The 11,157-nt window shown below is 39.1% G+C and overlaps 1 long non-coding RNA gene across 2 annotated transcripts; it reads right to left on the minus strand.

Moving 5' to 3' along the window:
* Window positions 1-6,776: 6,776 nt before the first annotated feature.
* On the minus strand, window positions 6,777-10,449 carry LOC116791488. 2 transcript variants are annotated; one of them, XR_004358760.1, is made up of 3 exons: window positions 9,860-10,449; window positions 7,279-9,505; window positions 6,777-6,995 (listed from the first exon to the last, which is right to left on the minus strand). It is a non-coding gene; the product is annotated as an uncharacterized LOC116791488 (long non-coding RNA). The 2 variants fall into 2 exon arrangements; XR_004358759.1 differs by having other exon boundaries at window positions 7,279-10,449.
* Window positions 10,450-11,157: the final 708 nt, after the last annotated feature.

Genomic DNA, 11,157 nt, shown 5'->3' on the forward strand with positions numbered 1-11,157 from the left:
GTGCACACAACTACTTTTCAATACCTCACAAGAAAAAGGGGTTGAGAAAATTTAGATCTCTAGATACCTTGGCATGGCAGCAGGTGCGTTCTTTCTTTTGTCTGCCTTTGACCACAGAAATAAAATGAGTAGTATGTCTGTACCAAAACCTCTCTAGGAGTGGTCTAGATGTAGCTAGTGCTTCACTCATCACTTCTAAGGAAAGGAGCCTGTTGCCACCTCTGCCTGCCAAGAAAAGGTGGAGAGGATGCTACTGCTTCAGAGGGGAACATGGTTTCCTGGAAGATGCTGGAGCACAGATAACTTCAGCATCAATGAAAGGAGCTCAGTACTCACTTCTCACCTCAGTCAATCGGGGCAACTTCTGCCTTTTCATCTCTCAACTCTCCCAGGCTTAATAGCATTATGCAGCTTTGCTGGATAAGGCTCAGATGCTCAGCCCTTTGCAGGATCAAATCCACTTAAAATTGAAATCAGGGTTACCAATAACTAAATGGAAAGAGTGTTGTTTCCCAGACGCAGCAGATCTTTCACAATGTACTGGGGTGCATGTTTTTTGTCTCCACTGAGTTATGAACAATAGGCAGCTCTCTGCTTTTATTAAAAACTTAGAGGGATTATTATTTTAGTTAAGCCTTTAAGAATTCATACCTATCTGGAAAGGGCAGCTTGTGTAATGTACTTCCTGTTTTCATCATAGCTGGATACTGCTTTTTGCTGTTGCTTGTTATTACCCAGTTAATATGAACTGTTCAAAGTTTATTTTTAGCCCACTTGAGCCTATTGTAAGGTCTGTTCAAGAACTTAACTTTCCAACCAGAATATGTAACTCCTGCATCTAACGCTGAGTTTAGAAATATATTCTTAAATCCTTTTAAACAGCCAAGACACAAAGTGAAAATAGATAATGAATAGTTGTTGAATATCAGCAATCTGTTCAACTCAAAGATTACATTTTATTTTCAAATTATACCCTTAATTTCTAAAGTATTTATTTGATAAAGAAGTCATGCTCTGTTCATTTAATTGCCAATTAAAAAAGGGGAGATGAATAAATATTTGCCAAAATGAGCAGAGGAGTATTTTTATTTGAGGAAAAATACATAATTATCTAAACGTCTTGAGATTATAGAGTCAAAAGCTTTGAAGTCTTCTGTGTCAGACAGAATTTGTTTCATCTATATCAAATCACATTTAGCACAAGTGAAAAGTACTTAAGATTGAAATGAGACTGAATGTAAACTGAATGTAAAGAATGTTTTTTACAACAGTCCTTCAACCTCTTACAGAAAATTATAAAAAACAATAATCATCATCGTCATCATCATAGAATATGCTCAGTTGGAAGGGACCCATCAGGATCATCAAGTCCAACTCCTGGCCCTATGCAGGACACTCCAAGAATCACACCATGTGCCTGAAAGCACTGTCCAAACGCTTCTTGAACTCTGTCAAGGTTAGTGCTGTGACCACTTCCCTGGGGAGTCTGTTCTAGTTCTCAACCACTCTCTGGGTGAAAAACCTTTTCTTGATATCCAACCTAAACCTCCCCTGACCCAGCGTCATGCCATTTCCTTAAGTTCTGTTACTGGTCCTAAGAGTGAAGAGATCAGTGTCTGCCCCTCCTCTTCCCCTCAAAAGGAAGTTGTAGACTGCGATGAGGTCTCACCTCAGTCTCCTCTTCTCCAGGCTGAACAGACCAAGTCACCTCAATCACTCCTCTCATACGGCTTCCCCTCAAGGCCCTTAACCATCTTTGTTGCCCTCCTTTGGATGTTCTCTAATAGCTTAATGTCTTTCTTACATTATGGCACCCAAAATGCACACAATATTCAAGCTGAGGCCTCACCAGTGAAGAGGAGAGTGGGACATACACCTCCCTCGACCAGCTGGCGATGCTTTGCCTGATGCCCCCCAGGACATGGTTGGCCCTCCTGGCTGCCAGGGCACTGCTGATTTATATTCAACTCGCCATCAACCAGGACCCCCAGGTCCCTTTCCATGGCACTGCTTTTCAGCATCTCATTCCCCAGTCTGTACGTACATCCAGGGTTGTCTCATCCCAGGTGCAGAATCCCACACTTGCCTTTGTTGAGCTTCATACAGTTGGTGATTGCCGAACTCTCTAGTTTGTCAAGGTCTCTTGTTACAATAATAAACATCACATAGAATCACAGTATAATTTAAGTTAGAGGGGATCTCAAGTCCAGTGTCCTGTTTAAAGCTGGGTGAGCCTTGTGGCTCCATTCAATCTGGCCTCAAAATCCTCCCAGAATGGGGACCGCACAGTCTCCTCTGGATAACATTCCAGTATCTTGAGTCTCTTTATGGTGAAAAGGTTTCTCCTCGCACATATCGTGAACTTCTCTTGTTTCAACTTCTTCTTATTGACTACTGCCCTCCCACACTGCACCACTGAGAAGTGCCAGGCTCCATCTTCTTAACGACCTGTCCCAGATAAGGGAATGCTGCTATTAAGGCCCCCCAACACAGTGTTGTCCTTCTTGGGACGAACAAACCCTGTTGTTCCAGACTCCCCTGGGCAAGTGCTCCAGAGGATTGTGGTCCTCTGCCAAACTCCCACCAGTTTACCACTGTCTTTCTTGTTTGCAAGGGCTCAAAACCGAACACAATATCCAAACGTGGTCTAACAGGTGCTGAGTAAATGGGAGTAATCACTTCCCTCCATCTACTACTCACTGCACTCCTGTTGCTACAGTCCAGGATGCTGGTGGCCTCCCTTGCTGCCAGGACAGATTGCTGGATCCTGCTCAACCCGATGCCCATGAGCCCTCCAGGTCCCTTCCACAGAGCTGCTCACTCTGTCCCCAGCCTGTGGCCCTCCTGGGGTCCCTCCTTACCCTGTGCAGCGTTTGGCATTTGCCCTTGATGAATTTCTATTAAATTCATTATGATGGATAATTCCATGAGTGATTCTTAGACAGGAGCTTAATATTTTCCTCCTTTCTGTTTTACTCCACTATTGCAGACTCATTTTACTACAATTTAGTTTAAAGAGGAGGATTAAATAATTCAGAATAAATTTAAAATCTGATTAGATTAAAAAGAGAGACAAAGAAGTCTGTCCTGTTTTTTATGCAGAATTTCTTTTCACTGTCTTCCACTTGACATGCATATTTTTACATTTGCTGCTGTAACTACTTTGGCTTTGACAGACCCAGAAGAATTACAGTTCTATACCAAAAAAACCCTAACTTTTTGTCTTTTGAGCTAGTCTGATAAACCATGAGTCACAGTACTTTCTATGTGTATACATTTTCAACAGTTTCAATATTAAATCTTAGCTATGGATTTTCCTTAAATTATTTATTTTAAGCCAATTTTATATTAATAGCAATAAGTATTCTGCAGGAAAAGTGAATACTAGTTGGAAATAAATATGTTGAAAAGTTTGACAAGTTAATTAATAGTAGTTTCTTTAAGTTTCAATTAATTGCATGTATCAATGAATCTTAAACAATTTTTTGTTTTGTTGTAAAAATATTTTAACTTAACCTTCTAAAGCAGTTTAACCCAGTGAGATCATTTAGGGCAGAGGATAACCTGCCAAAAGAGGTCATATCACTGAAGTGCTGTATTTACAGGATGAGGAGACAAGAAATCAAGAACTGTGTGGAGGCCTATGCAAGTTCTCTTCCAGCAGTGCAGAGTGAATTCTCGGTCATTAAAAAATAATTTTTCCACGATATTCTGATGTGTAATCTGTTATGCCCAAATATGACACCATGTTTCATTAGCCAAAGAAAATACATCCCACACTGGAATCGAATACAATAATCGAACAGCTTTAGATGTTCAGTAAATTGACAACTATGCACCACAATCCGGGTGCGTCAAACCCCAAACTCCATAAAACTGCAATATTTATCTCCAAAACCATAACTGTCTAAACATTTACATCAAGTTTCTTCCATAAAACACACATTGAAAGTTTAGAAATGTAGACTGAATCATTTCCTGTGACTCAGTGATTTGCTATTGCATCTGTGCAGAACACCAGGAGAGCTGTTTTTAGCTTGACAATTTTACAATTCAGTGGAATGTTAATGGCCTCTTAAATTTTATATAGAACGGTTTCTTATCACATCCTTAATCTTGTATCAGATATTATCTAGGGTAAAGTAAATCAAGGCCAGATTATAACCATGGAGAGAAGAAGCAAGAAAATTCTCGCGCGCAGCTGATGTTAGATGAAAGATTAGCAAGACTGTTGCCAGCTATTTCCTGTGATTGATCAGATACTCAGAGAATCTTACTCTGTTCCCCCATTGTATGTTACCCAGAAAAATGACGAGAAGGGGAGGTATGCTGCTGGAATTAAAAGTTGTAAACCTGCTCCTAGTAGAAGCCAAAAGTACTTTATCTTGGCCTGAAGTCACACTTAAAACAGTTCATAGATGTACAGTCTGTGGCAACCATCTCTTCAAATGGACTACATCACACCAAAATCTAACCAAAGTTGGTTTGAATAGGGCAAATCCCACATCTTTCCTTAAATCCCTTGGGATATTTTCTGTGGCTTTACAGTGTGAATCCTCTGCTTTCTTAATAGGTTTCACATCGCCCACTAACATAGGCAATAATCATAGAAATGTAAAAAATCAGTGCATGTCTGCATAAAACCCTTATGAAAAGAGTGAAACAGAATACCCACACTGTGCTGGCACATGAACAGAGTAAACAAGCTGGAAAGAGAGAAAGAAAGAAAGAGCAAGAGATCCTTTTCCTCACCCTCCCTTTCCAAGCCTTCTACTTACTTGAAGTATAAGTTTAAAGGAAGTTTTAAAAGTAGGTTAAAAAATATCAGCAACTTGATTTCATTTACACTTCTTCATTAACACCTTTATAAAGATACTCAGGTTTTAGAATGCACTGTTTGTTTGTATTAGAAGAAGCTCTTGCTGTGCGATTGCTTGAAGCAGATAGGATTGTGTGAACTGCATGGCTTTTGTTGAGCCTGCATTTTAGAGCAAATATCTTTGAAGCACAGCCTTCTGAGAAGAACAGCTTTTCACAGGAAACAGAAGAAACTACTGTGTGCTAGAGACAAATGGGATTTTCCCCAGGCAAGAAAGATGTAATAAACATCTCAATACAAAATTAGTTAAGAAATATATGAAAGGTTGTGGGTTGATCTTTGCTTTTACAAAGACGAAGGATGAAAACATCTATGTTAAAGGACCTACAAATTCCTCTAGAGCAGATTTCAGATATAAATAAAAAATTTAAATGAATGCTCTAATATATGCTTGCAAACCAGCCAATATGACAAGAATGTGTAAGGAACGGCAGAAATGTGGATCCCATTCACTTTCTGTCACACCACACTGACAGATTAAAGCAGTACAACTGCTGTAACACATTGCATTCCCATTCCCCCCTTTTTCTCATGCTCCTCATTTTCCATGTGCACCTTACACCTGCATTTCCCCTTCCTCTCCTGTTATTGTTCTGCATCACTGCATCTTTGTTCCCCTGCTCCTGATATGAGAGTCTTTGACTCTGTAAGTCACACCTTCACTGACCCCAAGTCACAGTGTTCTAGCCCCTTCCCTGACAGTAGGTCTGTCTGCCCCTCGCCCCTTCTTGCTGTCAGCTGTTTCAATGTAGACTGCTAACTACAACTAACAACAATTTAAAGATAAAAACCCCAGAGTCTAGTCCCATCCAGAGAGCAAATGTGGTTTTGAGTTGGCATGTAAGGAGGAAAAGGAACCCTGAAATACCTGCATCAAAGTTGGATGCAAAACACACCTAGGGCCACCGGTGAAGGTACACAGCCAAAGGTCTGAGCTGGCTGCAAAGATATGTTATTCTGAACATTTTTTTTTCAATCTCTCCTTTTTTACTTAGTGCCATGGTAAAGGGATACCCTGATAGATATTCTAAAGTCTAAATATAAGATCCCTGCATCAATAATGCTTATACCACTTAAAAAGGTACTGCTAAAAAAACTGTTGCTTTATTTTATTATAATTTGACAAATACAATTTTTAAAAGATTAGAAGTCTAATACCCCAAAACGCAAAACCTAGGTTTTCCCAAGTTTCTATTACAGAGAGAAGGATCTTCAGTGGTGAAGAATCATCTACAGTCACCAGCAAAAGGGACAGGTTTTTGTTCTGGTCAACAGAGTGTTGAAGCTGTCAGTCATTCAAGTCATTTTGTTCACTGAAAACAAGAAATGACAAGAAAATATGATTTTTGACTTTGCTTTTCGTAGTGGGCTGTAAACCACATAAAACCCTCTCTGTCCTTAATTATTTTGTCTAAATTTAGGAGAAGCTCCTATATTTAGCTGTTTGTGTATAGTCCTCATGAGTCTGAGGCTAAAATTGTTGGTTGATATTTGACCTGCCTTCCCCTATTAGTCATTGCTTCTAAAGAAAATTGTATTTATGGCCCATCTCTTCTTGCTTTAATCTGAATGTCCACAGGAACAAAGCATGCAGAAAAGCAGTGAAGCTTACTCCACATTTTAAATCTGAGTTTCATATGGCTGATACTCAGTATTTTGTTGCTGTTTGACTTATCTATTTTTCCTTTAGCTGAAGATTTTATTATATATTAAATGATTCATGTGAACAAAAAAAATTACAGAAGACATGGAACATACTTCATGAAACAAGAGAAGACCAACATCTAGGTCACGGAATTCAGCAGAGTTCAGAAAAAATCAGGCATATGAAGAGCTAAAAATGCAGTTTAACTATCAGTTACTCATACAAGCAAAAAAAAATTGGCATTTACAAAAATTAGTAAGAAAAACTTCAATTTTAATTGGAAAAATTATTTTAAATGGCATAAAGACATGGCATAATTTTGATGGGCAGATAAACCCAAGAAATGATTCCCTGCAGCTGAAAATATGAAGTCTGTCTTCCCTTTTCTTCTTCTGCTTCTCTCTGTGAACCAGCTTCTATCTTCCTCCTCCCCTTCCCAAAGCCACCAGAGTCCACTGTCACATTTTATGGCTGAAATTTCAGAAAACTACTCACAACATAAATGGTACAAAAGGTCTGCCATTTAAGTGAACTAATTCAGTTTCTGGAGAAATATAAGTGCCAGAGAAAACACTAAGTATATGATGGGAAAAGAAAGGGAGAGAAGGGTCTGCTCATTCTGTCTCACGAGGCTGTTCCATAAAAAGATATCACTTGAGAGAATGTGTCTTTTTCCTACACATTCCACACCTGGTGTAGATCCACAATTGATCACAGTGATGCAATAGCTGTCCTGGAATTCCATCAAAAGTACCTTATTTACTCAGGAATCAGGCATCCTCCTATGGCTTCAGACCACTCCATTCTGCTTTTCTAGGTGTTTCAGATTTTAGTCCATAATTCAGTGGGGCTGTTTTTCAGGATGGAAAACCTTCTGTCCAGGTTTCAGAAGCTCTTTTTCTGGTTTTAGAGTAACAAGAACCACCTGCACTTAGACAGTCACAAAACATCACCCTCCAAAGAAGCTTCTGCCCAATATTCATCCTGGCTTCACGGTAAAGCAGATGCACAAAATTCTTCAGCTACCTCTCGGCTTAGAAAGGGTTCTACACTCAGCTCCATGTTTGCAAAAGAGATCTGGAAAAAATGTTCTTTGTCTGAACATTATTGTTCCTTGGGGGTGGCAGAGCATGCTCCTTCTGCAAGACAGAATAGACTCCAAGGCCCCCCATGGCACACAGCAGCTTCCAGGGAATCTGTGATAGGCCAATACCCCCCATAAGCCTCTAAACCATCCGCAATCCCCGACAGCCACCATGTCAAATGACAATAGTGCAGAATCCCCAAAAGAGTTTCAGTCTTCTGAAATGAATTGAGAACTTTATTACAATAAGGAGACTAGAATTCCCCTTAAGAAGGCACTCCCAACGTATGGCGCACCAGGCCAGGGTAAATGCTCTAAGGCTGGCCTGCAAAAGTCTATGAAAACACTGTTTTCAACAGTGTCTCTTTAAAGGTTTGACGAAACAGCCCAGTGGTGGTAACAGAGAAAGAATGAGGCTAACAAGCATCCATCAGTCAGAAACTTTGGCAACTACCACCCTAAACCGCTTTTTCCCCATATCCTCTTACTCCTGGCAGAGTTTTTAGGCCCCCTTCTGCCAGCCATCCCTTGACAGAACTAAGGCTACAGCGTGTCTGCTGCTCACCAGGGTTCTCCTACTCCACCTAGGCTCTGGTTTTTCTGAGAAAGGCAGCTTCCAGAGCCACTCAGCTTGATGACAAGCCTGCTGACATGGACATCCCTGTCTAGAGAAACTGCCTTTTCAGTTCTTTTGGACATCGAACGTCACAGAGGTGGACCTCCTTCTAGAGCTCTTTTGCTGGGGTTCCAGCATGACTAACCTTAACCTTGGCAACATACCACAGCTTAGTAAAGTTTACATACTTAGACGAAGGCAGTCACATAGTCTGTCTAGCGATAGTGATGTCAAAAGGTATTGCTCAACATTTTCCCTACTTAGTTTTATTGCCTCTAGATTTCCTGATTTCATCTTGTGTAAGATTTCTGTGGTTGAAAAAGAGAATGATGGATTTTTGACACCTACAAGTCTCCTGTTATTTACAAGAGAGCACTTGAAATGAAAGTGGTGGTGTTCCCCGCTGCTGACTATGCAGCATGCCTGACTATGTGACTGTCCTTTAACCAAGAGGAGGTCACACCAAACAATGTTGCTACAGATGTCTGTCCTGCTCTCTCTTACCAGTCTGCTCCCTCGTGGAAGGAGTGACCAGGATGTTCTATGCTTGAAACTACACTGTGGTTTCTGTAATGCTTGGATCATTACCTAAGAAATTGCTCTTAATCATGGTTAAGTACCTTCCAAGTATCAAAAGAGAAAAGATGCCTTTCCAAGACACATTCATTGTGGTTTTAAGATAGAAGAGCGTTTCTACAAATTTAGATCAGCTGGTAGTTGCGACACAGGTAGGTCACAGAAATGTAGTGCATCATATATTGCTTAAACTTGAGGGTACATCTCACAGTTGGTATGATTCTAACCTCTGCTCTTAACCTAGTCTTCACTTATGGAAGAGCCCAAAAACTACTCCCATAAAGGTCATATTTCTTCCTGCCATACGCTGCAGTATTTTTTACCCATTTCTTGTACTGAAACCAATATGGGAACTCTTTACACAGTTGATTCATTCATTAAATTAAAAAATGTGATTATGGAATTACATATACTGTGTGAGTTGTCTGACAGGATATATGTAGGATCTTTCATGTTCATTTTGGATATTTTTTGAGATGGAGATACTACAGGTTATATTTTTTGTGCAACAGTTAGCATCAAACTTGGATGCAAGTTTGATGCCTACCTCATGGTTTTACAAATTCTATAATACATGTCATTAACAAGTCTAAAAAAAATAAATTCCTAAAATTCTTTCCTGGATGCGCAGATGGAGAACATACCACCTTCTAATGTCTTCTTGGTCATCTTAAATCTGACCTTGACCGTATTTCCAAGTATCTCCTGTTTAGAACCAAAACAAAGCAAAGGTGCTCCTGAAGTTAGTATTAGAATTTGTTTTCCTACTTCTCTGAGAATTATCATCATACCTCAGATTAGACTTGCTGTCTACTACACTTCCTCACTCATTAGAAATTTTGTTCTAGTACTCATAAAATATGATAAGGGACACATTAGAAACCTGTTAATATGAGAAAACAAGGGACAGATCATGTATTGAGAAGCTAAACCACTGAATGTGGTTTGAAACATCAAAAAGTATTAGCTTTTCTTAACAGATTCAGTTTCCTACCCTTTTCCTGTCTTTGGCACTACTATATTCATTACTACTACCTTTCTGCTTTTTCCTGTACTCACCAGGATGACTGACATTACTTTGCGGACATGGGCAGGAAAACTGTCTGCAAGAAGCAAGAACAATGTGAAGTACTTGCCCTATGTCCTGTAAATTGGCAGTACTTTGAAAGAATGTAGTTTTTGAAAACTACTCCATCAGAGGTCCTGAACACCTTTATAACAGCCTCTTTCCCTAGCACAGCATAAGAGTCCCGTAAATACTGTTTTAGCGATATTAGTCACATCAGTTGTAAATGGTGTTGTAAAACCTGTGCACAAACGTGTACATAGTTTGTTTTCTCCAGATGATATGATCACTGTAACCAAAAGTGCAGGACAATCTCTAGCTGTAAGTAAGCACAGTATTGTTAATATCAGAGAAACTCTGCCATGTATGTTTGGTTTTTTGGGGTTTTGTTTGGTTGGTTTTTCACCTATCAGATCCATTATCACAAATAAAAACCTGCTAGTATCTTCTCATTGCCTCAAAATCCCCTTCAACTTGCACAGAGCATGATACTATAAACTCTATCCACATCTAGCCATACTAATCCCATCATCATAGTACTTGCATTTTTTCCTTACCAGATAAATACTTACAGTTTCTTCTTCATTTTATTTTTTGCTACTTTTATAACCTTTCATTTATGGCTGAAGAGTTAATTTAAATATGTGATACAAAGACAGTTTTCATTGCACTAATATATTTCATGAGGGAATTGCTTTTGAAGCAAGATGTGATTCAAAATAGTCTCTTTATACTGAAATGATTCTGAAATCCCCTTCTATCCCCAATGAGGTATAATCTTTTTAGCAAGTGTTATGACTGATATATATATATATGTTTTTGCAATGCATTTTGAAAAGAAAAAACATATATGTATTAACAAATCCAACAGTATACAGAAACAGGGAAAAAGTCTGTAAACTACAGTCATTCTGAAGTACACCATCCTAGTCACGAGTCTTGATGTGCCAAGGCCACTCTATTTCCTGATGCTAAACAAGTAAACCTGCAATAGCCTTTAAGTAGGTATGAAACTTTCCTTTTCAGAATATTCATGTTCCCCACAGGCTTCTGCCACAGACGTTTCAAGAAGTCTGTTACAGATTAAAACAAATTCAAGTTGTAAAATATTTTTCACTTCCTTTTCTGAGTCTCTCTTTGCAAATTGCAGGCCAGAAACAAAACCAATACACAGTCAAACAAGGATTAAGACATCTTTTAAATATTTGTAGTAAACAGGTAAAAATAAATATTTTTCCTATTTATTCTAATGCATTTATTATGATCAGTCTACACTATTTTAAAAAAATAG

Source organism: Chiroxiphia lanceolata, chromosome 1 (assembly GCF_009829145.1).
Source record: "Chiroxiphia lanceolata isolate bChiLan1 chromosome 1, bChiLan1.pri, whole genome shotgun sequence".
Classification (NCBI taxonomy): Eukaryota; Metazoa; Chordata; class Aves; order Passeriformes; family Pipridae; genus Chiroxiphia; species Chiroxiphia lanceolata.